The sequence below is a fragment of the Nuphar pumila genome, chromosome 10 (genome assembly GCF_984573655.1).
Source record: "Nuphar pumila chromosome 10, dmNupPumi1.hap1.1, whole genome shotgun sequence".
Lineage (NCBI taxonomy): Eukaryota > Viridiplantae > Streptophyta > Magnoliopsida > Nymphaeales > Nymphaeaceae > Nuphar > Nuphar pumila.
The window spans coordinates 94,884,829-94,912,774 of NC_143258.1; the positions used below are offsets into that span (position 1 = coordinate 94,884,829).

Here is a 27,946-nt window from a genome sequence, read left to right on the forward strand (position 1 = left end):
AGCCCAGCCGAACCCGACATAATATATATATATATATAATAAAAATGATTTTATGAAATTATGCGGATCTCAATTTGAGATTCTACACCCAACAAAATTATTATTTTGTCCGGTTCGGGTATACCATGATACATCAAAAAACCGGACCCATTGACAATCCTAAAGCCAATCAATATAACAATGACCCATCACATTGATAGCACAACCAAGTCAGGGTTTGAAAACTTGAAACTTCACCCCTAATAAACATAGACCCGATTATGCTAACAATGGGCTGGGACATTATTGGATTGATTGGTTTTGCTGAAATTTAGACATGGCTAAGTAGCTTTTTATTTTTATTTTTCAACAAGTGTTTATTTGGTATAGTGGTTGGTGTTTTTTTTTTTAAATTGTTCAGGTCATTTGTGCAGGTCAAGAATTGGAGTATATATCATTGCAATCAATAGCATTTATTACATTAAACTATGTTGATTTCTAGAATAATAAGTTACAATGGTAAAAAATGATACATTTCAAACATGACTTAACCTAAGAACAACTCAACGTTAATTCATGGTTGAAAGAATTTGATTAAACTAGGTAAAAACTTTAGTGTGAATTTGCAAACTCACAAACCTTTCGTGTGAGCATGAATTACACCCAAAAGTTTAAAAGTATTTAAATTTTTCTCTTATTATTATTATTATTATTGGGTGCAATGTGATTGCAACTGATCTGCCCTCCTACCAAAATGACCTGACTTAACTTTCTGATGACTGGATCTCCAAAGTGAGCCAGGGGTGTTGACTCAAAATAGTCCGTGATGACTGAAGATGGTCCAGAGGAAATTCCCCATACCGGATCAGAGCATGACAACCCCGGGTCCATGGACCTGGGTCCAAATATAATGCAGCCAGATTATCAAGAACGCCGGGGTATATTTTGGATGTTACAAATGACAAGGAATTTTAGGAGAAAACACTTTGTCAAGTTCAAATATGGCGGCAGACTACTCAGTCAAGATATGTTTTTCAAAGCAAGAATGTGTCCACACTGCAATAGAGGGCCCAAGTTCAAATCAATCGAAAGGCTCACAGTTTCGCCACCAACTGTTGTTATATTGCTAAAATATCGTGGTATTTTTACAGTCATTTTAAAAATCGTGATATTTTCTTTCGAATAATAATATCGATAGATTTGCATTATTAACAGCAACATCTCATAAAGAACTGCATATTTACATATTTTTCTACTTTTTAATAATTTGCCGATAAAAGCATGAGAAACGCAAAAACTTTAATTTTTTAATTCTTCATGAGAAATCGAGCTTAATTAGGTGGATTTAAGCAAACTCTCGGTCCACCAGTGTGTGAAGTATTATAGTGACATTTTTAAATGGAAATTTAAGAGGGGACGTAACAAGGTGGATTGGATAGGGATGTAAATGGTTTCGATTCAGGTCAGATATCCAACCATATCCAAATCGGTTCAGTCCAATTAGGTAGCCAAAGTCTCTGGACTTGGTATCAAGTTTTGCATCTGAATCTTTTTGAATCCGAATAAATTCCCATTTCAACTGAAATCCAAATCTGAATATATGTAAATTAATGTCATGCAATTTTTAAACTAGTTAGATCCGGATTCAGTTTTAGCTGATACCTATCGTCCCAAATCTGAATATGGATCTGATTAGGTTAGATTTGATTAGGTTCAACTTCACTGGGTCCTGTTTACTGTTAGGTGTAAGAAGGAAGGGAGAGCGAAATTCCAAGAAGAAACGTGGGTTGTTTTACCTTTTGGAAAAGGTTGGTTTTAAATAGTCTCATATTGATTGTGCTTGAGTTTTTTGTGGGCTTTATAAACTACATGTAAACTCATACACTTGTTCCTGAGAACAAGAGGGTGGGATGACCACCATACACGTGCGCGCCCGCCCACCGTGCCGAGCTGGTTCGGGTAATTGGCCCTTTAGGGCCATATCCATTGAAGACAAAAGTACCTTTTTACCCAAAGTGTCTATGGATACGGGTTATGAGAAATGATAATGGATCATGACTCCTCGAAGTTCGTGCCCGTTATGGCTCTTCGGATTCTGTAACGAATCTCGACCTTTCGAAGTCCGTTTACGGGTCACGTCTCCTCGGATTCCGTAACGGGCTCCTTCCACGTTTCATAACCGTTCGTGGGTTATAAATGTGTAGTCAGGGCTGGGGCCTGTTGCTCTCTCTCTTTCCTGAGTTATCCCGAAAGGAGTGTTCTGCAACATTTGGTTCGTGGAGGTTGTTTTCGAATGACGCTCCGTCGGAGTGCACCGTTCAGTTCGTCGTGGCTATTGTATCCTGGGGGAAGGACGCCGAACCTTGATTTGCACTGTATGTGGGGGTGAATCTTCTCTAAGGGGAGTACTTTCGTACGCCTTAGCCTGTTACATAATCTAAACATGTTTCTGTTGTTTTCTTTATGTTCTTTGCATTTGTTTGCTGTTATATTGTCGTATGGATTTTGGATGTTTGTGGAAACCGACATGTCTGCTCCTTGTTGTTGTTTCGATCGTCTGTTGATCATGCTGTATACACTGTTGAATTTCTTGTTTTATATTGTGCTTTATATCATAATGACGATTGTGAAACTGTGTGATCCTAAAATTGATCCAACATTTACAACCCCAGGAGGAGGTTGACACTGTGTCGTGGTACCACGGACATGGTATCTCATGTCACCATGTGGTAAGCCGGATCCTGTGTCAAGCTGAAGGCTCAGGTTCGAATCCCTCTGCCACATGGGGGCTTAAGAGAAATCTGGTAGGGGTCTGCCTAACCTCACTTAAAAAAAAAAAAGTGTAGTGGGACATATCGTTTGTACCCAAAACCGTACTAGAAAGCAATTTTACTTCTAGAATTGAGAAGAGATGTGAATATGCAACTCTTGAACTTTGAGCAATGTACTTGATTTTCAACTAACATGTCAAATCCTCCAGTCAAGTCACCTGGATCCTGTTATAATCAAGCAAAAGCTTGGAACAGAAATATTGGATCACCATCTTAATGCAGTGGCACGTCCCGGCCTATGCACAGCAGCCAAGTTTGATTATCATTGGAGAGGATACCAATTTCTCTACCACCAACTGGTAATTAAACCTCCGCTTTAATGTGCACTAGATTAGTAGCAAGTCCGACGCCTTAATGGGATTTGGTGCAGTGAAAGTTAATCATGCAAAACCAACAGAGCCAACCCGGTTAAACTTGGCCCGAAGCTCATCTGTCCTTTTAAATAAGTCGAGCTTGTACATGGCTTTGAGGTTCGGATGAGCAAACGAGCCCAAGCCTACTGACCTCGAGTAGGCTTGATAAGGCTCGGTTGTTGTATACGTTAATAATAAAAAATATATATTATATGTATGTATTATATTATAATACATATAGGAAACTACCAATAATATAAAATATATTATTGATAGTTTTGGATGGTATTGATTGACTGCAATCAAGTCCATTTTGCAGTCAGATTTGTGATTTTGTTTGAGATTTGAAGAAGTTTAAGAGTTCAAAATCTTCAAATTTTTTAAGGAAATTTTGAGATTTGAAGATCACCAAAAAGAACGGACTGAACCCAGGCCAGCTCGGTCCATTGTGCATGCTCGTAGCTCAGAATGGGCTTACGAATAAGGTTGAACTCGAGCCGAGCCTGTACATTAATTCTTTTGGGCGAGCCCAGCTTGTACATGCCTGGCTTGTGTGCATCCCAAGTAAAAGTGATGTAAATCATAGGGTCGATTTATGAGAAAATTCTACCTTACTACGAATTATTTAGGAAAACAGGAAATAAATATGAAAATAACAAGAACTAAAAGGAATTGAAGGGAAATGCAAGAAATTAACAAAAAACAAGAAATAACTGAAATAAAATAGAAATAACAAGTTTAGAAATCTAACTCAACTCTCATGTACTATATCTTCCTTATATTTATAGGAAAAAAAATTGAATCTAAGTACATTCAACATACCAATTTTGATAAACATCAATTAAGAAACTTGCTAATCCTAATAAACTACTAAGTTGAAATATGGATCAAGTATTTAGATCACATATATATTACAAGATATTTAAGTAAAAAAGAAAGACCTAAAATCTAAAAAGGATCCAAATGGACCCAACGGACCCAGAATTCTGTCACTCCGCTCCTTCATCATTCTTCTCATGTTGGAAAAAGACTCAGCCTTCGGTCTGGTTTGCTTTCGCACTCATTCTACAAATGATCCAAAAAGAGAAAATATATGGAGCCTCCTACTCTATGGTGGCTGGTTCAAAATAATGGTAAATGGATCATCTAAAAATATATGAGCCCAAGTAAAAAGGTCCAACTGTAAAGGCTTCTGAATCCAAATATGATTGATCATATCCAAAATGGTTTCACTTGGGCCAAATGGGCACTTCAAGGGTTATTTAAGGGATAGGTGTGCATGAGTATTGGTAAGTTTTGGATAGCATTTAGGTTAGTGTAGACCCATTTAGGAGATTGGGTTAATTTTGACCTAGTGAGGATTCAGTTGGATCATGATCAGATCAGGAGGATATTGAGTCGCCAAACCTGGATTAGTATAGGTTAGATATTGAATCAATCTTTTAGGGTAAAAGTTTTGGTTAAGACCAGGTCCATATCCAAAATTGTTTTGAGTCTGATCATGACTCGGTCTGAATTGGATCTAGAGCTCTGGTCGTGTCCGATTAGGCTCGGATTGGGTTTAGACCGGTGTATTAGGACCAAAATTAAGGATACAAACCCAACCCGGCGGACCTGAGTAGTGAACATGGTCCACTGGAGACGGAATCGACGGCCCATGGGCCGAAATTAGGCCCAAACCTGACAAAACTGAAGCATGAGCCTGAGAACCGACCCGTGAGCCAATTTATCACGAGAACCAGTTCAGTTCTCCCAGTTCTCTGCTCGCTTGGGAAACCACTCATGTGGGAAACCCAAGGGGAGGAGCGCTCCTGTAAGAGCACCTCCGCCTAAGGGTGTCAACAGGTCAAGTTTGATTTGAACCCAATTGGAACTAGACTTGGACTGAATTTTTGAATATGGTATCGAGTCCAGACTCAGGTCTAAGTGGGTTCACTATAAGAAAAAACATACACAGACCTGATAAGAACTACATGAATCAGACCCAGACCATACCCGATAAAACCATATTTTTTATCATTTTTACATTGAAAATTTGTGGGTCTTAATCGAAACTTGGGTTGGTTTTGGCTCTATTATAAAATTTCAAAAAATTATACTCCATATTGGACCTTTAGGTTTGGACCCAGGCCTTATTATTTATCACCATACCTGGACCTTATAGTGTTTGGTTTGGGTTGGGTCCGAGTAAACTCGACCCATTGACACCCTTACCTCCGCCCTACCCAGTCAGGTGAGGAGGCCTTCTCATGGGTTTTCCACACAAGGGCCTCCCGTCGGTGGTTCAGGTCCCCACAAGCTGGTCCCGTCCATCTTTTATGGAAAAAAAACTCTGTCAACATCCTTTTGTCTTTTTCAAACCAAAGAGCGGATGGTTTTTGTCTTTTTTTTTTTAAAAAAAAAAAAAGAAAAGGTGGGGTTAGGTGAACCCTTAAGAGAACAACAGCCACCCCATGTGGCAAAGAGATTCGATCCTGACCTTCAGATTGACAGACGACCCGGCTTACCACATGGGATACCACCTCTGTGACTATAGGAGGATGCTAGTAAATAACCTAAGGTTATAATTGAACTACCAAAAGCTTATCCACAGGGCTCCGCTTGTTTGGTAGGAGTTGTTATTTACACAACAGGGACGTTTTAAGCTCAAAACCCAATGGTATGTTGTGTAACCTGTGGGGGTCTGCCTAACCCCAGCTTGCCTTTCAAAACAAAATTGAACTACAAAAAGCTAAAACCATGATTGAGGAGTCAGAGACCTAGTCACCTATCAGCCCAAAAGGGCTCCACGCATCTAGTTAGGGGTGTATACTTAGGGTGTGGGTCCTCGCCTTAAAGTTGAAGTAGCAGATTTCCTGGCGAGCAAGGAGGAGGTGATCAAGGGATTGGTTTTAACTACTCAGTGTCGGATCAAATGGGAGAGTGGCAGTTTGTAAAACCCCCTCTGACAAGTTTGGCGGAGGGGATAAATTCGTTAAAAAAAAAAAGAGTGCTTGAGAGAGAGAGAGAGAGAGCTAGCTAGCCAGCCAACGCCAGTGGCCGTTCCCTTTGCCTTAGAGAGAAACAGAGAGGGTTGGCTCTAACGGCTGACCCCTCTATATTTAAGAGGAAGGTGAGAGAAGAAAGGGGTGATGCCCCTTCCGCTCATTTTTTTAGGGTATAAAAAAAAGGGTTCTGACCGAGTTGGTCTGGTCTAGGTCGCACCCATACCAAATCGAGTAACTAAATGAAAAAAAAAGTCAGTTGAATCGGTTCAGACCAAATTAGTTCAAGTTGAACTGGTTCAAGCTGAACCGATTCAGATGGAATCGGGTTCAGATCAGGTCAGCTCAAACCAAATCGGTCTGAACCGAACCAATTCAGAGCTAACCGATTCAGACAGATCGAATCGATTTGGGTTTGAACTAGACTGAGTCGGGTCTCATTGGATCTCGGTTCTTAGTTCGGATTCGGTTTGATCTGGATCAGACCTATTCTGGAATAAGTTAACCTAGACCGATCCAAATAGAACTAGATCCAGCGAGATATGAGTCTGGATCCAAAACAAAACTAGATCTGGTTTGGATCAATTATGGATCTAGATTAGAATTGTATCTGATTGGATCAGTTTTGGATCCAGATCAGAACTGGGTCCGGATCCAGTCAGACAATCCTGAATTCAGATCAGTAATAGGTCTTGATCCAATCAGACAATTTTGGATCCAGATAAAAAATAGATCTTGATCAGGTTGTGATTATTTTTGAGTTTAAGAATAATTTTTGAAATAACCAAAATGCCTTTATATATATACCCAAGATCCATTTTGGTAAAATAGGCATAACTTTGCACTCCAAACTCAGAATTAAGTGAGATTTGGGGCGTTGGTCTCGTATCGTAGAGGAAAATCTACTTGTTCATCGATTTTGGTCAAATTAGAGACACAAAAATTGAGGTCTCACAAGTCAATTTGGAAGAGGTATTTTGATAATTTTATTAAAATATAAAAGGTTTTGTGCATTAATACGAATATGCTTGTGTAATGACTATATCCTACTATTTGAGCATCTTGACACTCGATTGCAATTAGAGCACAATATTCGTATTCGATGTAAGGAATATTATAAGTAATTTTAGACATGAACAAATATTTTTGTGTTGCATGTTATTGTTGCGAATTAACATGATTAGTGTCATAGCGTTTAAGTGTGAACATGATATGCATAAATTGACCATGCATGATATTATGAGATGATTGCATACACATGTTAGTTGTATGGTATAAGTTTTATGAAATAGATTTTTAAAAGATATTTTTTGTAAAAATGGTTCTGTGAAAGCCAGACACCAAGTAATAAAAACCAGCTCACACTAGGTTGAGATTTGGGTCAAACTCAGGGAATGAGAGAAAACTTTATATTTCACACAATAACAACCTTTATTGCCTTTAAAATAAAAATAAATAAAAATAACTAACTATTACAATGTGTTACCCTCTTACATAGGGCTTAAAAGGAATAATAAATTATTTTATTACAAACCCAAATTATTGAAATAAATAAACCTAAGCTAAAAGAAAAGAGAAAAAGGGTCTTCAGTGCTTAAGCTCTAGTCTCTTTGATGCCTCTGCTTTACTTGAATTCAAGACCTACGGGTATTTCTTTTTCATTTGCCTTGCATTCATTGCTTACATTTCTCACACATTTTCTAAAGGGCCAACTTGAGAGCTTTTCTGAGGGCTTGAAGACCCTTTTGAGAAAACCTTTTGAGGACCTCAGAGGGCTCTTCAGGAATACTTTTGAGGGTTTATTGCACGTCCAACCGCTTTCCTGCAAAACAAAAATACAAAACGCAGAAGAACTAGACAGAAATTCAATGTTAATTAAAAAAAAAATCACAAAAACAAGAATCTAACTACTAATAACAAACTAACTACATGTAAAACCTATGAATCAATCTGTAACAAACTAAAGCACTAAATGACAAAATAGCAAAACTAACTAACAATCAAAAAACTAATTTATAACAAACTAATGTCAACCTAACTAAGAGATCAAGAAAATAAGTAACTGAAAATCAAGAACGGGGTTAAACTAATATGAATAACTAATCCAACATTAATAAATAACAAAAGCTAACAAGAACTACTAACTAAAAAATCAAAACAATAATCGGCTAATATTTACCAAACTAATCTAACGATGCTTTCAAGATTGAAATAAAATAAAATAAAATAAATAAACTAAACTAATAGCATGACACAAATAAAACTAAACTAATGTGCATAAATTAAACTACTAACTAATGAATTAAACTGGAATTTATCTATAGCTTAGTACGATTAAAGAAATCTAATATTGACTACTCTAAAAATGATACTATGAAATAACAAGAATTCAGTTAAACTAATTTAATTACTTCTAAACTAACTGATCTGAACTAATTTCTAATGAACTCAAACTAACTTACTTCTAACTAATAGACATGAAAATGGAATTATCATGAATTAAAAATTGTTAAAAAAAGGAGAAATCGCTTAACGATAATCTAATTAAATTTGTCCAATTATACGAAACTAATTTAACAATTAAACAATTAATTATCTAACTAATTACCAAAAGTAAAAATATGGATCAAATTTAATAAATTAAATAATTAATAAAGAAATAAATTCATTTATTCTAATCGGTTGGAACAAAATGATTCTATTTATTCTTTTTATATTAACTATTGATTATCTAGATTATAATCATTTGAGTAAAAACTAATTAACATAATTAAATTTACTAGAATAGTATAAAAATGTGATCTAATTGAACGTAAATTCACCTAATGAACGTAAATACATGAGTAAAAAAAAGAAAACATGATCTAACAATCTAATATTGAAGAGAATTAAAAATAAGACAAGAAACTCTAATCGGCTACCAAAAATTGAGAAAATCGGAAAAACTAAACTAAACCATTTTATATTTTTTTCTTCTTTTTATTTTCAGATGCTAAAAAAATGAAACGCACCTAAACTATATGCAATGACTATGCAACTAATAAATTAAACTATATGCAATGATATGATGTATACATTCCATGCAGGAACTAAAACTAATATAACTACGAAACTGCAGAGAAACGGGGGAGAAGAAATATACCTCACGATCTGTTTCTGATGCAAGGGTTGAAAAAAAGAACGTGGTCTTGACTTTGAGCTGCATGTGCCTCCGTCGAAAGGGAGTAAGAAGAACCGGCGCCAAAAAAAAGTTAGAAGCAAGAGGAAAATGGGGGAAAAAGGAAGAGACGAGGGAGAACCGATTGGGAACGAGGAGGGAAAAGAGAAGAGAAGAAGCTTGCATTTTCTCAAGAGGGAAAAACGTGTTCCATAGCTGAAAACATATTATTTATACTAAAAAAATTAGGTTACACATTTTTTTTCAGAAAACTCAAATTAATTTTTAAAAAATTCAAAATAATACTTCTAAAAACCATGTTTCATAAAAAGAACTCTTCTAAACCAAATAAAATACTAATTAAACACTTCTACACTAATTAGACTAAGAATTAAAAAGTTTTAAACAAAACTAAATACTGAAAAATGCAGGGAAGAACTTGAAATATGTGATTTTTTCCTTCATTTTCAATTTAAAGCAGTTTCTCAAAAACATTGATAAGAATAAATTTTTAATATAATTTTTTGATATATCATGCATAAAAATGAATGAATAACATGCAAAACTTATGCATGATCAAATTCCTCAATGCTTATCGTTTGCTAGTTTTCGAGCAAACTGACCATCAACAAAAAGCAAAAGACAAACTAAACAAAGTAAAAACCTAACTCACTTTCGTAGGAATCACAGTTGCATTTAGCATATGCAAAAAGCCCTTTAAACCCCTGGGTTACCTCAGTGGATGAGTAAGGTCTCGTAAGGGTTTGTAGTGATGTTATCCACAAACATCTCTGTCATGCATGCATAAGATTCAAATTCAAGAAGCATTAGACAGTTAAGGAGTTTGTTTTCACAAATATTTTAGGCCATTACCCTTTCAAAACATAATTAGAGCCTTCTACATGCCACCACAGAATAAAACTATTTCTTTTACTTTTCTAAGAAAAACTATAATCATTTATACTTTATTCTTGGAAAATCAAATGCACACATATCATTGTTAATTTATCTCCACTCATATATTTTCTGCACATATTTTCTCGATACTTATTTCTAAGAAGTGAACTTAATCTTTTTGTTCTTGACTTTTCTTTCTTTCTTTTCAATTTTTCTATATTTTTTTCTTCTTTTTATTGAGCACTATATCAAATTTCCAGTTTTCGTGACCCGTGTAACGAGCTTTGGGTCAGTGACTCCCAGGTCAGACGACCTTAAGGCACAATATATAAAGTATCCCTCAGACTTAATTGCTCAACTTATATTTTTTATTTTTCTCATGTGCATTCATATAGTTTCATTCAAGCATGGAAGAGTGTCACTAAGGACAATGTCATTTAAGCATGGGGGAGGGTGTAGTTTGTACACCCATTTTTTTTCTTTTTATCCATGTATTTGCACTGATGAAAACTCATAAAAATTAGGCTTTTAAGGAATGAGTTTGACTTTATATGAATACTTTACATAATCTAATATTTTTAGAGATTTTTTAAGCCCCACAAAGAAAATGGTTTTTTTTTTCTCAACACTAATCTAGAAACACAGTTATTTATGTGGATTTTAAAGTAAAGATGATAGATGCATATTAGAGTTTTATTTTGAATCATAAGTATGAATATGCACGGTTTACTTTTGAAAACTAAGCAAATGAATAACATTAAAAATAGGAGCTCAAAAGTAAAAAAGAGCATATGTTAGTTGTTTGAGGTCTTTGTATTCCCAAGTATTTGGGCTCAGACACAAGTTGCAGTGTTTGATTCTTATGCCGAAAAGGATAGCAAAGAAAAGTACTTCTTTGTGTAAGTTGATATATGTGGCCTATTTGATTCGAACAAGTAGAGCATGAGGGGTGTTTATACCTGGTGCCCTAAAGTCATCTAGTTTGGGAGCCGCCAACCCAAAAGGCCGTTACATGGACTTTATAGAGCACTGCAGAGATTCCACCTGTTTCAATATTTACAACTCATAAAAATGCTCAAAATACAGTGCATACATGATCTAACATTCATTCTCATGAACGAGAAAATAAACAAACACATCCTAAGAAAACTTCAAAAGAACAAAAAATCTAATCTTAAAAATACAACATACAAACACTATGCACTGCCTCACACATCACCCAGGTCAATGACCTCGATGTCTTGACTAACCATGGCATCAGAAATGTACGGCTTCAACCATTGCCCATTGACCTTGAATGTGTTGTTTGTTTGCTGGTCCAAAATATCAATAGCACCATGAGGAAAAACTTTTTGGACTATAAACAGGCCATCTCATCTAGATTTAAGCTTTCCCAAAAATAGCTGGAGTCGTGAATTATAAAGCCAAACCCTCTGACCGGGGTTGAACTAATTCCTCAAAATATGTTTGTCATAAAAATTCTTAGTTCGAGCCTTATAGATCTTAGCACTCTCATAAGCCTCATTTTGCAACTCCTCTAGCTCACTCATCTGCAGTTTTTGCTCTGCTCCAGCTTTGGCCATATCAAAATTAAACTTCTTAATTGCCCGATACGCTCTATGTTTCAATTCAACAGAGAGATGACATGGCTTCCCAAAAATCAATCGGTAAGGAGACATGCCAATCAGGGTCTTAAAAGCAGTCTGATATGCCCATAATGCATCATCAAGGCGCTGAGATCAGTCCTTTCGGTCTGATCGGACTGTCTTTTCAAGAATCCATTTGATCACCCTGTTGGAGACCTCAACTTGACCACTCGTCTGCAAATGGTATGGTCGTAGCAATCCGATGATGTATAAAATACTTTCTGAGTAAGAAAGCAACATGTACATTCTTGAAGTGCATACCACCACCACTAATCATAGCTTTCAGGACACATAACCTACTAAAGATGTTGTGCTTGATAAACCTAAGCACCTCTTTATGATCATTGGTTCATGTGGCCATGACCTCGACTCACTTGGACACATAATCGACCACTACTAAGATATAGACATAACCAAATGAAGGCAAAAAGGGACCCATAAAGTTGATGCCCCAAACATCAAAAATCTCTATGACAAGAATGGGGAGAAGGGGCATTATATCAGGCTTGAAAATACTCCCTGTATGATGATAGCGTAAGCATCTCATACAAAAATCATGAGCATCTCTATGCAGTGTTGGCCACCGAAATTCAGACTGGAGGACCTTCGCAGCGGTCTTCCGACTAGAAAAGTGGCTTCCACAGGCCAAAGAATGACAAAACTCTAGAATGAACTCGTACTCCTCCTCGAGAACGCACCTTCGAATCATTTGGTCGGGACATAACCAAAACAACTCAGGATCCTCCCGAAAATAATGTTTTACCTGCGCCATAAAACGATTTCTCTCATTCTTGTTTCAATATGGAGAAAACTCTCTTATTACCAAGTAGTTGATGATGTCCACAAACCAGGGCAGACGCTTAACATGAAGAACCTGCTCATCTGAGAAAGAATCATCAATCTGTCTCTAATCAGTGGGTGTCTCTACTATCAGTTTGGACAGTTGGTCTACTACACGATTCTCACATTCACTCCTATTTTGAATCTTGAGATCAAATTCTTGTAGCAGAAGGATCCACCAAATGAGGCACGATTTGGTATCTTTTTTACTCATTAGATACCGCAAAGTGGCATGATCTGAGTAAATGATAACCTTAAAGCCCAACAAATATGAACGCAACTTCTCTAAGACAAATACTACAACTAGCAGTTCCTTCTCAGTGGTCGTATAATTCATTTGAGCATCAGAGAGGGTTCTACTAGCGTAATAGATAACATGATGAGACCTTTATTCGATCTTCTGGCTAAGAATGGCTCTGACTGGATCAAAAGCGTCACACATGATTTCGAAAGGTACTGACCAATCGGGAGATCGAAGAATAGAAGTTGTAGTTAGAGCCTCCTTTAGAGATAAAAATGCCTTCAGACAAGAATCATCAAACAAAAATGGTTGGTCCTTCGCGAGCAGGTTATATAACAGTCTAGAAATTCTGCTAAAATCCTTAATGAACTGCCTATAGAAACCTGCATGCCCTAAGAATAATCGCACATGTCGCACTGAGGTCGATGAAGATAATTTAGCAATGGACTCCACTTTGGCCTTATCGACCTCAATCTCTTTCTCAGATATAATATGTTCAAGAACAATCCCTCTGTCAAACCATAAAATGGCTCTTTTCTCAGCTGAACACAAGATTTGTCTTCATGCATCATTTTAGAACTCTCGCTAACTTTTAAAGACAATCGTCAAAAGAAAATCCATGCATAAACCGAGCCATGACGAACATAAACTGAGCCACGAGCTCAATCCAATGGTAAATGAGCCAAGCCCGAACATGCCCTGTTAGGTTCTTTCAACTCGTTTACCGACCCTAAAGGTCCCATTTGGTCGACACAACTCCTGCCTATATTTCTAGCTCTTTCGAATGCTCAGGTCGACATGACCAAATATACCCCATATATATATATAAAACTTGACTTTAAGGAAAAATCTTATATACATTTTCTTTCTTTTTTACCTGTTTATATAACCAAAGCCAAATTCCACCCACATATATTATTTGCAGATTTCTTTGCAACTTGTTTTTTTTTATGCCCTTCATTGATACATCCTTTTGAATTTAAAACCTTTTGTAATCGTATATCCATTCTCTAATGATTGTGTGTCTCTCAAGCTATAGTGAACTCCTAATGTTTTCATGTAAATGATGTGGTTGGTCAATACAGTTCCCATATAAAGGTTGGTAAATAATGGAATGCTTATAAACATTTAGTGAATTAGCCTGTTTGTTTTTTTTCCATAACAGAACAGAGGGGATTGAGACCCCCTCCAACAGTTATCCCAGTGAAATTCGAACTTGCAACATCCTAACACCTGGTGACATGCACTAACTGCTCCTACCAGACGAGTGGAGCCCCCTTGGTATAATTAGCTTATTTAATGTGTTTTATTGCATTGTCAAGATATACTCTCTTCTATGTATTTACTAGGGCTAGTAAACTGACCGAGCAGATTGTGACTTGGCTCAGTTTGGCTCGTCATGAAGTTGGCTGTGATCAGTTCATATAGCTTGTGAGCACAAAGAGCCACGAGCAGCTCGTTTAGCTTAAACGAGAGCTTGGCTCGGCTCGGCTCGGCTCGGCTCGGTTAATCATATAGATAAAAATATATATATTATGTGTAATATATAAAGAGAAATGCATAAAATATATACACAGAGAATGATGCATGAAAAATATATACATAAAATATGACCTATTAAGTGCAATACATAAGATATATATGCGTTGAGTATATATATATATATATATATATATATATATATATATATATATATATATATATATATATATATATATATATATATATATATATATATATATATATATATATATATATATATATATATGTTTCATGTATAAATAACATAGAATGATTTTACACGAGTAGGCTCATCTCATTTAGGGACGAGTGGAGCTTGAGCTTGGCTCGGCTCAACACAATAATGAGCCAAGCCTAAACATACCATGTTCGGTTCATTTGGCTTGTTTACCAGCCCTAGTATTTTCAGACTTTTTTTCATAAGGAAAGTATTTAGAGACATTTTTTTCATTATTTTTATGAGAAAAAATGTTTTATTATCGTGGTCAGATTATTAATAACACCGTGAGATGACACTGTCAGATTTTGGAACCGTTATAATGTGCTTGTTAATGGCAAACATTGGAAAGTTAAATATTTTATAGGGCACTTCTATAGTGGTACTATACCACCATCTTGATTTACATAGATCTAAGCTCCAAACTCAAAATCTAATAATTGGATCTTGTTTAGCATGCGTTATTTATTATGTTCATATGTTAAAGTTGATTGGAATAAGATGTTTTATACCATTTTTAAACACCCTTATTTTCATGAATTGCGAGAGTTGATTTTCGCTGTCTTAAAATTAGAATCTTATGGTGTATTAGACATGATAAAACCTTCTAGTATAGTAAATAAATTATATTAAAATTTTTGATATATATGTCTGGAAAAATATTCTAAATATATATATATATATATATATATATATATATATTAAACCAAACAATATTTCAAGGGGCAAATCTGAAGGTTTAGATGTGCCAAAAAACAAAAAGTAAACAAAAGAAAATTAGAGTTTTTAGCTACGGGGTTTGCCGGTTTGGAACCCATGAGGCTGGCAGACATTATCATTTATATAAATTGGCATAGTGAATGTATATGTTTAATCTTATTATTAGAGCCTTCTAGAATGGCATCTGATAAACTTTCTTTTCGCAATTTTGAATAAGATACCTGCTAGCTATGACGAGTTGAGGAACTGTATTATTTTTAAATTAACGCGCTATATTGGTCAATAACGCGGTTATTGGTCAGGATAATTTCCAAATTAACAACTGTATGCCACGAACCATTGAATGCTTGAGGCTGAAGATGAATCGGTTGAGGAGAGAGAGAGAGCTGCCTGAGGAGAAAACAAAGAGAATTTATTGCTTTTTGGTATAAAGAAAATTTAAAAAATAGTTTCCTAAATTTAAGAAAAAAGAAACAACTACTTTTCTAATACAATTTTCATTTTAGTTTTGATTGTTGGGAGTTAGGGATGGCAGTGGATCGGGGCGGGGGACAAGGTCTCCACCTTCGTCCCGTCTCAAAATTTTACCCTCCATCCTTGCATGGGTTTTGATTTTAACCTTCATCTTCGTTTCATGTCCTTCCTCCTCGACTTAAATGGGGTGAGGCAGGGTGGGGTGGGGCTCCATTTTCCCTTGGTCCATTGCCATCCTTAAAGAATGAGACGAAGGTTTACTAATGGGGATCGGGGCAGGGCGGGCGGGAGAAAGCCTAAGTTCATCCCTGCCTTCATCTCTACAAGAGTTTTGATTTTAACCTCCATCCTCACCTCCATCTCCTTTTTTGTCTTCCATCCCCGTTTCATGTCTTCCATCTCCGGTCCAAACGAGACGGAGCAAGACAAGTGATAAACGTTATCGCCTTTCAATGGTGATAAGGCCGGGTTCATCGCTTGCTGCCATCAGGGGTAACAACGGGTCAGGTTTACCCGGACCCAACCCATACCAAACCCTATAGGGTCAGGGTATGGTGATAAATAAGAAGAATCGTTTAAGACCTGGGTTCAGACCCGATTGTCCGATTAATACATAGATCCAGATATAGTTTGTGAAACTTTATACCAGACCCGAGCTCAACCCGAGTTTTGATTAAGACTCATAATTTTTCAATATAAAAATGATAAAAAAAATATTATTTTATCAGGTATGGTCTGAGTCTGGTTCGTGTAGTTCTTGTCGAATCCGGGTATGATTTTTCTTATAGTGGGTCCGATTAGACCCAGGTTCGGACCCAATATCATACCCAAAAATCAGGGCCAGATCTAGTTTCACCTCAGTCCGAACCAAACCCTAGCAGTTGACACCCCTAGCTGTCACACCCAGCATCCATTCTAGCGATCGGTAGGCCCACTGTAAAATAGTATCTTTTATCTTTATGGACCTGTACACGGTAAAATAATCTTTTATCTTTATTACATTGAAAATTTTCAGATCTTAGTAGTAATTCGGGTCAGGCCGGGGTTTGGTATGAAATTTCACAAACCTTACCCAGCTCCATATATTAATCGGACCATCTGACTCTGACCCAGACTCTTAACTTGTTATCACCAAACCCTAACCTTATGGTTTGGTATTGGTCGAGTCCGGGTTAAACCTAACCCATTGACTTTCCTACTCACAAATGTGTGAATCATAGTTACTAAAAGCTTTTGCTAGATGGAGAAGCTTGCTTCTTCATTAGCGATTTTTGCCAGAAGCACGCTTCAAAAGCTAGACACTCACTTTCTGGGAACAAAGGGAAGCTTGGAAACCCGCTTCTCTTTAATGATAACCTCACTTTCCAAATGGATTCCCCTTACTTCCTTGGCACTTCTCTATGGCTTCTTACATTTTTCTCTCTTTTTTTCGTTTTTCATATGCTTCTGTCAACCGTATCTCGCTTTTCGCTTCATACTATTAAATACTCGCTTTCGCTTCACGTATTGCTTCTCGTATCCATTTCATTTTCTGGTAACTATGATATGAACACATCTCTTTTTCCATAATATGTGCTAGATCAGGTCAGTCCCAGACTCAGTACCAGTACCTCAAGTTCGGTTTGGTCTCGAAACTGCCATGGTCTTAGCCTACTTAGCTGCAGCTGGAATGGATCAATTTCAGTGTCTTACATACCAAGTCTTTGAAGCTGGTTAGACTTATGCTCAACAATGCCATGACCATATAGACTTCGTTTCTTCTTGGTGGCTTTTCTTTCCTCAAATCCTAGCACTGCTGATTCTCCAAATTAAATACCTACTTTGACTAAGCATAACTTGTTCATAAGAAACTTGGCTTGAGCCAACCATGACATCTGATCTCCTATTTGATTTACATGGACAAACTCGGTATACTTTGTTGTCATCAATCTGATTGTTGAAGCCACCATTATAACTTCAAATGGAACCATTATCATTGGCTTGCTGACATAGTTTATGTTGGTGCATGTGGTGAGTAGGCTTGCTCATGGATAAGCTGAGTCAGTTTTCAAAATTAACTTTTTATTCAAAATTCGTATTTTGATTTATCAAAAACATCGGACTCATCGTGATTCTCTCAGCCGACTGTTGAGCCGAGAGAGGGAAATTGAAGGCTATAAATATTCATGGGACTCAGCCCCTAATACACATAGAGAAACAAACTCTGAAAAGAAAAGAAGCCTTTAAAGCAAACCTCCAAGTCTCTAACAACTTTCATTTTCCTTTTTCTCTTTTTCTGCTGTTGCTGTCACCGGAGGTCTTTCCGCTGTGCCAACCTCTACAGTGGTATCAGAGCAGAGGTTCGAAGACGCTCTCCACGTTGTGCTGCCTTCAACCTGCGAAAAAAAGAAAAGCGTTGAACAAGTAAGTCTGTTCTTCTACACTTTTTTGTCTCTGAAAACCCAAAAGGGCAAACAGAGACTCAATTTTAAGAAAGAAGTTTTTTCTTGTTCCTCCCTGTCTGTCTTTGGAAACCCAAAAAGGGCAAAAAGACGCTCAACTTCATCAAGAAAGAAGTTTTTTCTTGTTCCTCCCTGCCTATCTCTGAAAACCCAAAAAGGGCAAACAGAGGCTTGGCTTCTTCACGAAAGAGGCGATCTTTTTTTTTTCTTGTTCGTCTCTACAAACCAAAAGAAGGGGAAACAGAAAGCCAGATCAAGAAGGAAAAAGAAAAAAAAACATTTAGACAGTTTCTATCGCCGGATAAAATCGGTCGACTGCCATTGTTTCTTGCAGGACCGAGCAAGCGGGGACAAAAGTCCTCCGGCATTTTTTCTATTGCTCCCTTTCCGGAAAAAAAAAACTCATTCACCAGAATACATAACCATAAAATAGAAAGTCAGGAAAGGGCAAAACCCTAAGTTACCGGGAAAACCGGTTTTGGGGCACTGTTTGGCCTCGAGTTTGCATGCAGGGGAAGCCTGCCTCAAGAGAAGCAAACACAATCACAGAGTTGAGCCATCGCCGCCGAAGAACGACAAAAAAAAAATCGATCATTTTGTCTTCCCTGAAAGTTTCGATGAAGAAAAGGCCTCAGGCCTGTGTCAGAGGGCGCCTGCATCGAGAGGAGCAGACCCAACCAGAGAGTCGGGTCATCATCGTCGGTGAACGGCCAAAAAACCATTTTCCCAACGTTTCTGGAAGCTCCAGTAGTGGAATAGCCGCGAGTTTGTTGTCAGAGGGAGCTTGCATCGAGAGGAGCAAACCCAACCAAAGAGCTGGGTCATCGTCACTAGAGAACGACTGAAGAACACCCCAATTGCCTCTAGTTGCACTGGAGCTCTGTCAAAGAAGAGAGAGAAAAACTCGAAAAATATAACCTGCTTCGAAGGTTCAAGGCTTATATAGCCTGAGGGGTAAAAAGACCCTGCTGCCCCTAAAAGTTTTGAATATTTCAAAAAGGGGGTTTACAACTTTTTATTTATAACCTGCATACCTTTCTTTTTAAAATTTGCAAAAACAGGTTTGCGACTTTGAAATTTCTGAAAATTTGTTAGAAATAACAGTATTTCTTTTTCAGTACCTGAAACTATTTTAATTTTTTAAATAACTTTGTTTCTTTTAATCTAAAACATTCGACTTTTTTGAAATTTTGTTTAAGACTCAAAAATAGGTCTATTTACAATTAACGGCTTGTTTTCAGTATAGACTGATGTAATCTTTTTCTTCTTTTTTTGTCTCTTTATGTTGACTTGCCATAAATAAAATATATATATATAATAAATATATTCTAGTATAAAATGGCAAGCCATGTTTGTGCCTCCAAACTAGCGAAAATCGACAAGCTAAACGGGACCAACTTTCCTATTTGGAAAAGGCGGATCCCCTTAGCTTTAACCCTGGAAGGACTGGAATATGTCCTTAGTATGTCTGTGGAAAAACCGAATGACGATGCAACTCAAGATGATATATCTAAATTCAAAAAATTTCAAAAAGATGACCTGATGGCGAGAACCATCATGCTCACCTACATAGATGATGATTTGATTAAGGTCTTTGAATATTATAAGACCGCCAAGGAGATGATGGAGGCAATAGCCACCAAATATCACACCACATCCGAAGTCCACATTTAGTTACTACTCAAACAATGCAACTCATATAGGGTGAAAGAGAGTGACAGTGTAGTAGACCATGTAAATAGGATGTTGGTCATGCCTAAAGACCTAGTCATTGCTGGAAATGTAATTCCAGATAGAATGCAGGTGTCCACCATACTGAATAGTCTTCCGCATTCATGAAAAATGGTGACAACTACATTAAGATTAAATTCAAAGAATTTAAACCTAACTGAGTTGCCCTTACAGTTAGACATAGAACAAGAACACATTGCTAAAGAAAAGAAGTTAGAATTGATGGTGGTTCAAGATACACGGTCGCATAGCCGAGTACCCTTTAAGCATAATAATTTTAAGAAGAAGGGTAATGGGAAGTTCCATAAAGGGAAAAATGCAGGTTTCAAACCTCAAGGAAATAAAAGCTCGCAGGTCAAGTGTTTCAAGTGTGGCAAGATGGGGCACATACAAAAGAACTGCAGGACAAATTTTTCCAACAATAAGAGCAACTGAAATGGTGGAAGATACAACAACTCAAATAAGAAGAATGGTGGAAAAAAAGTCATTTGTGTTGTATCTGAATGCTACTTTGTGAATGAAGAGCTCGTAGGATGGTGGGTGAACTCTGGGGCTACTCGACGCATAGCCAAGTCCACCGATAGAGTTGTGGATCTTAAAGAGCTGGGACCAGGAGAGCACAAGGTTTACATGGGCAATAACTCCTATAGTGATGTTCTAGGAGTTGGATCCTACAAACTCAATGTGGAAGGGACTAGTGTTTTACTTAAAGATGTTCTTTATGTCCCTTCAATGAGAAGAAACCTTGTGTCTGTACCAGCCTTGACTGGAAAAGTTTTTGAGGTCCGTTTTGTCCCTGAGAAAGTCACTATGAGGAAGCATGGTAGAATCCTGTTTGAGAAAAAAATTGATAAAGAACATGGGATGTTTAAATTATCAGACAATAAAGAAAACTTGTTCTCTTATATTGATTGTGCCTTAGTTATTGATGTGAATGCATGGCATAGAAGACTTGGGCATATAAGCCTAAAGAAAATGAAAAATCTGGCACAACAAGGAATAATCTCTACCTTTAATGAGTCTCACTTTGAAAAGTGCGAATCTTGTATTTTTGGAAAGATGGCAAGAAAATACTTTCAACATAATGTTATTCGAGCCACTGAACTGATAGAAATAATTCATACAGACATTTGTGGACCCTTTAGAGTCCACACTTATAGTGGCATGTTATATTTTATAACATTTATTGATGATTTATCAAGATATGAATATTTGTATCTTATCAGAAACAAATCAAAAGCACTTGAGAAATTCAAAGAATACAAGAATGAAGTTGAAAGACAACTTGGTAGATATATTAAAATTATAAGATTTGATAGAGGTGGTAAATACACCTTAAACGAATTCTATAATTATTGCAAAGATCTTGGCATTAATAGGCAAAGAACAGTGCCAAGAACATCACAACAAAATGGTGTTGCTGAGAGGTGTAACAGAACCCTCTTGAACATGGTTAGATCCGTGTTGGCAGGTGCACAATTGCCCAAAGTTTTTTGGGGTGAAGCTGTAAATACAACTATGTATACCTTAAATAGAGTGCCTTGTAAGGCTATCCCAATAACTCCATATGAAAGATGGATTGGTTTGAAACCAGACATAAATCGTCTCAGAAGATGGGGATCTGTAGCTCATGTAAAAATCTTAGATCCAACTATGGATAAATTGGATAACAGATCAACTAGATGTATCTTTATTGGTTATCCAAAAGGCTACAGATTGTATCACCAAAGACTGAGACTGATTGAGGGTAGAGATGTTGAGTTTATGAAAAATCTCAACAATAAATCTGGTGATCCAATTGAGGATCCCTTTGATTTGCTATATAATCATGATGATCAGAATGAACATTTAGGTAATGAACCAGCTATGAAACAATTAGGTAATAAACCAGTTGTGGAACAGTTAGGCAATGAACCAACTAATTTTAAACCCTCTACCTCTTAAGGACTAAGTGGTTGTAAAAGGTTTGGAGTTCCTCCATCCTACTTGGATGACTACTATGTGTATTTGTGTGAGGAACTCTACTATTCTGTAGATCTTAATGAATTGACCGATAATCTCTCATATGATAATGCAATTAACTCAAAAGAGGCATCAGAATGGAAAAGGGCTATGGATGAAGAAATTGAATCCATTGAAAAAGAATCAAGTTTGGGACTTAACTGATCTTCCTGAAGGAAGAAAACCAGTTGGTTGTAAATGGGTTCTTAAGAAAAAATATAAATTGATGGATCTATAGACAAATTTAAAGCAAGACTAGTTGCGAAGGTTTTTCCCAAAAGGAAGGGATTGATTATACGAAAACCTATTCACCAGTTGCTAAATTTACGTCCATCAGGATAATATTATTCATAGTTGCTCATCATGACCTAGACATATGGCAGATGGATGTAAAGACTGCCTTCCTAAATGGTGACTTAAAAGAAGATATATATATATATATATATATATATATATATATATATATATATATATATATATATATATATGTGTGTGTGTGTGTGTGTGTGTGTGTGTGTGTGTGTGTGTGTGTGTGTGTATGACAACCAGAAGGTTATGTGATAAATAACGATAAAGTGTATAAGTTAAAAAAATTATTTTACGAGTTAAAGCAATCGTCAAGACAGTGGTATTTGTTTTTTCACAAAGCCATAACAATGATTGGATACGAACCAAATCAGTTAGACCACTGTGTATATGTATGGAAAAGTGAAAGTCTTTTCTGTATCCTATCATTATATGTTGATGATATTTTGCTGACTGGAAATTATAATGAAAAGATAATCAACACTAAGAAATGGTTATATACCAACTTTGAAATGAAAGATATGGGTGAAGCTTCATATATCTTGGGAATTAAAATCACCTAAAACAGAGATTCAAGGACTCTCTGTTTAAGCCAAGAAAGGTACATTGACTATATTCTAAAAAGATATAGAATGCATGACTCCAAACCTATTAGAACTCCAGTTGCAAAAGGAGTAAACTTAAGTAAAAGCGACTGTTCTGGTGAGGGTCAACCAAGTCTTGAAATTCCTTATGCACAGGTTGTTGGAAGCCTAATGTATGTGATGCTATGTACAAGACCTGACATAAGCTTCGTTGTATGTCGTGTTAACAGATATCAAAGTAATCTAGGATGACCTCACTGACAAGCTGTAAAGAGAATATTCTGATACCTAAAAGGTTTTAAAGGCTTGCGAGTGAGCTTTCAAGCTGACAACCTTGATTTGATTGGATATTCTGATGCTGATTTTGCAAGGTGCAAAGATGACAGCAAAACTACTTCTGGCTACATCTTCCTCTTTGGAGGAGGAGTTGTTGCATGGTCCTGTAAGAAACAGGATTGTGTGGCTCAGCATACTCAAGAGGCTGAGTATATCGTGTGTAATGCAACCACGACATTTGTAGTATGAATCAACATGTTCATTAAAGACTTAAAGATAGACATATTATGTGAACATGTGCAGATACACTGTGATAATCAAGCTGCTATTGCTCTAATAAAAAGTGGAGTTGATAGTTCCAAGAGCAAGCATATAATGGTAAAATACCACTGCATACATGATATGATTGAAAATAATGAAATATCTGTGGGTTACCTTCCTACATTGGATATGGTAGTTGATCCCTTAACAAAGGGCATTACAGAAGACTTGTTTTCCAAGCATGTTGCTCGTATGGGATTAAAATATGTATGATTATGAAGGAAATCCTTAACGAAAAATCCGTAATCAGTTCAAGGAAGCCCACAATAGTGGGAGCAAACTGAGCAGTCTCATGTCCAAGTGGGAGATGTTGGTGCGTGTGGCCATGCGTTGCACGTTGTGCTTATCCATGAGTAGGCTTGCTCATGGATAAGCAGAGTCAGTTTTCAAAACTAACTTTTTATTCAAAATTCGTATTTTGATTTATCAAAAACATCAGACTCACCGTGATTCTCTCAACCGACTATTGAGCCGAGAGAGGGAAACTGAAGGCTATAAATATTCATGGGACTCGGTCCCTAATACACACACATAAACAAACTCTGAAAAGGAAAGAAGCCTTCGAAGCAAACCTCCAAGTCACTAACAACTTCCATTTTCCTTTTTCTCTTTTTCTGTTGTTGTTGTCACCAGAGGTCCTTCCACTACGCCAACCTCTACAGTTTCTGTGATCCTCCATCTGCAGACAAGCTCATGAAAGCAACAACGAGGAAGATCGTAGCTGATTAGCCTCTTAAGCATCACGATCACCAACTTTATGAAACATAAATACGTCTCCGATTTCAAGTTTAGTTTCCTACCTATGCTACCACTGTGTCAGTTGGAGCCAAGGTGATTCTGGGATGTCCCACAGGAATGATACCCTACATCTCCTGATATTGAGTTTGGGGGACTTGTAGAGTATGTAAACTAGCCTCACAAGTGAAATCAGATAAGCTAATGTCTGTTCAAACATCATGTGAAGTACTGAAATGTATCAAAATCCATAAGGTAACAACATTTGTACAATTAGCAGCCAATGTAAGTACTTTTGTACCGGTTGTAATTGTAGTTCTTGAATTTTGTCACATCGACAATATATAACTGAAAGGGTTTGTCCCATGTCATTCGGTTTTCAAGTGAATTTTATTATTCTTGTTATAAATTTATAATGGTCTATATGAATAAGAATGATGATAACTGGTGAAGAAAACACAATCCTTGAAAATATGGCCTATTTTAGAACTTATAGGACCATGAGCTTGAAAATATGCCCCTCTTTTAAAATGTTATTATAGTGCGCATTAATTTGGTATAAATTGATTATTTGTTAAACCCATGCAGTTTTCCTTTTAAATAGAAGACAGAGAACATTAGTGAATATCTTCAGCTATTTGGTTATCAAAATTTCATTTATACTTTACTTTCCTTAAAATGTTCATAATCTTGTAGAAAATGTTTATGCCATTGTTCTTTTCTTAAATCTACTTGACATCATTCATTGGATTTGTTATTTACAGTCTAGTTAGATCAGTAGACCAAGAGCAACCTACTGTTTTTTCAGCATCTGCAGGCTAGATTCCAATCAGAAACCCCTCAGTTATGATAGGTAGGCCAACCTATCCATTTGTCAAACCAAGTGAGTGGACTCGGGAATTGGAGTCAACTCGGATCGGACCCCAAATGGGTCACCGATTCAGTTCACTGATCTTATTTATCATGCATTTTATGATTTTAATGCACAATTCTTATACAAAGGCACTTGTTATGAAGAATCTAATGCTGTTCAATGAAAAATGTTGATGATCTTAACTGTTGACATATTACAGCTTGAAGTTTAGTTATTTCCTTGTCCTATTCAACGCTATAAAATATAGAGTCCTAACTCATCCGAGTCACTGAGTCAACCCGCTCACTTGCGAATCAAGGGTTGGGCGATCCGGGTCCGAGTCACAAGTTTGCCAACTATGGCTATCTCCATTCAACCCCCACTATGTAGAAGCTTATCTCTATACGTAGACAGCACTTTAGACTTGACCAGAAACTCATTTAGGAGTCTTCTTTTTCCTTCTTTTTTTTTGTAATGAATAACTGATTTTGAGTTTGCTTAGATCACTGACTCAATTTCATGGTTTGAACATGTAGGCGTATCGGCAACCATCACTACCATTTTTGTCCTTTCAGTGGTTGCTCTGCTGATGTGCAGAAGACATTTTCACAGGAGAAGGAAGCAAATCCATGGTGGCCACAAAGTTGAAAGGTTTCTCTATGATTACAAATCCCTTGTACCCAGAAGATACTCCTACCATGATGTTAAGAGTATAGCCAACCAGTTCAAGTATAAGCTTGGGCAAGGTGGTTATGGAACTGTATATAAAGGAGAACTTCCTAATGGGATTTCTGTAGCCATAAAAGTGATCGACAAGGCAAGTAGTGATGGTGAAGCATTTATCAATGAAGTGGCTACAATTGGAAGAATTCACCATGTAAACATAGTTCGCCTTCTTGGTTTCTGCTCTGAAGGATCAAAACAAGCCCTTATATATGAACTTGTGCACAATGAATCTCTAGAAAAGTTTATTTCCTCTAAAGAAGCAGTACAGAGCATCAATTTAAGCTGGGAGAAGCTTTATGACATTGCATTGGTTATTGCTCGTGGCATCGAGTATCTGCGCCAAGGATGCCATCACAGAATCCTTCAGTTCGACATCAAGCCACATAACATCCTACTGGACAATAACATTGTACCTAAGGTATCTGATTTTGGAATGGCAAAATTGTGCTGTAAAGAGCAGAGCATTGTATCAATGACTGCGGCTAGAGAAACAATAGGATATATTGCACCTGAATTGTTCTTTCGGAATTTTGGAGTTCTCTTACAAGTCGGATGTTCATAGTTTTGGGATGCTATTGCTTGAAATGGTTGGGTGGAGGAAGTACATTGCTAATACAGCAGATAATTCTAATGAAATATATTTTCCTGAATGGATTTATAACCATCTAGATCAGAGTGAGCCAGCAATTGAAGCAATCTTTGAGAAAAAAGAGAACATTGCAAGGAAGCTAGCAATTGTAGTATTGTGGTGTATACAATGGGACACCGCAGACTGCCCATGCATGAAAAAGGTTGTTCAGATGCTAGAAGATGCTACGGAAAGCTTAGAAATTCCTCCAAAGCCTTTTCTAGCTTCTTCTAAGCGCGTACTCTGAGGAATTTGTTAGAAACTTGGAATTATAATCTTCATTTGTGTAAAAATGTGGAGATCAATTAACAGGACAAGATCAATAGCTATTGGCATGGATAAGAATGCCATATGCATTTGAAACCAATTGGATAACAAGTGGAATATTTAGTCTGCATGTGGGTCACTATTGGGATATCTTATGCTGAGAGCTGCCATTGGAATGAGAAATAAGGTGCAGAGGATAAGATTGGGCTAAAGCAACAAAAAACATGATGAAAGGAATAGACAATGAGATAATTTGGTTTCTGTAACATATATGATGCATCAGTATTTTCTATATATGTTGTACTTATCATTCAAAGATGATGTAAATATCTTTTTGGAATCTGCAATCATAGGTTATCCAAGCCTGCATAGAAGAGCATTTTGAAATTTTGGTGCACTATAGTCAAGGGTTAGTTTCTCTTTAATTTGATAAATACAAATCACTTGGTACATTAAGCAATGAAATTATTAAATATTCATGCCATCATTAACTGCATGGATAAGAACACATTTTTTTAACCATTGGATTGCCAGTGGACAGATTGGAATTGATGTTATTTGATTTTCATGAGATTGGACATTGTCACTAATTGGAGATATCCTTGAGTCGAGCGCTACCAATGGGATGGCAAATAAGGCGGATAAGGTTGGACTTGAAGTAAAAGGACCATGAGATGTTTGAGTCAAATTCATTGTTCTTCATCTGTCAGGTCCTACCTCAATGGGTTTGGAGACATCATATTCAAAAAATGAGTGTAGCTGAGATGGGTATGCTTAGATGGATGTGTGGAAATACAATAAAAGCTAAGATTCAAAACGAGGAGATACGTAAGAAGGTAGGTGTTGCATCTATTGAAAATAAGATGAGAGATAATCGTTTATGGTGGTTTGGACATATTCGGCGAAGGCCTAATGATGCTCCAGTTAGAAGGATAGAGAAATGGGAAAATATATTAGTTAAAAGAGGTCGGGGTAGGCCTAAGAAAACTTGGATGGAGATGATAGGAAAGGATATGAATGCTTTGAACCTCACCGAGGACATGGCATTGGATAGAAATGATTGGAGGAGAAGGATTCATGTGGAAGACCCAGAATGATTTTCTTTTTTGGTTCATATCGCCGACCCCAATTGTTTTGGGATGAAGGCGTAGTTGTTGTATTGAAAGATGGTGTAAATATAGGAATTCATGTTCATATTTTTCTTACCCAAGGATCAA

At 36.8% G+C, this 27,946-nt stretch overlaps 1 pseudogene; it reads left to right on the forward strand.

Moving 5' to 3' along the window:
- Positions 1 to 805: 805 nt before the first annotated feature.
- Positions 806 to 26,709, forward strand: LOC149827439 (rust resistance kinase Lr10-like; annotated as a pseudogene).
- The last annotated feature ends 1,237 nt before the right edge of the window (positions 26,710 to 27,946 follow it).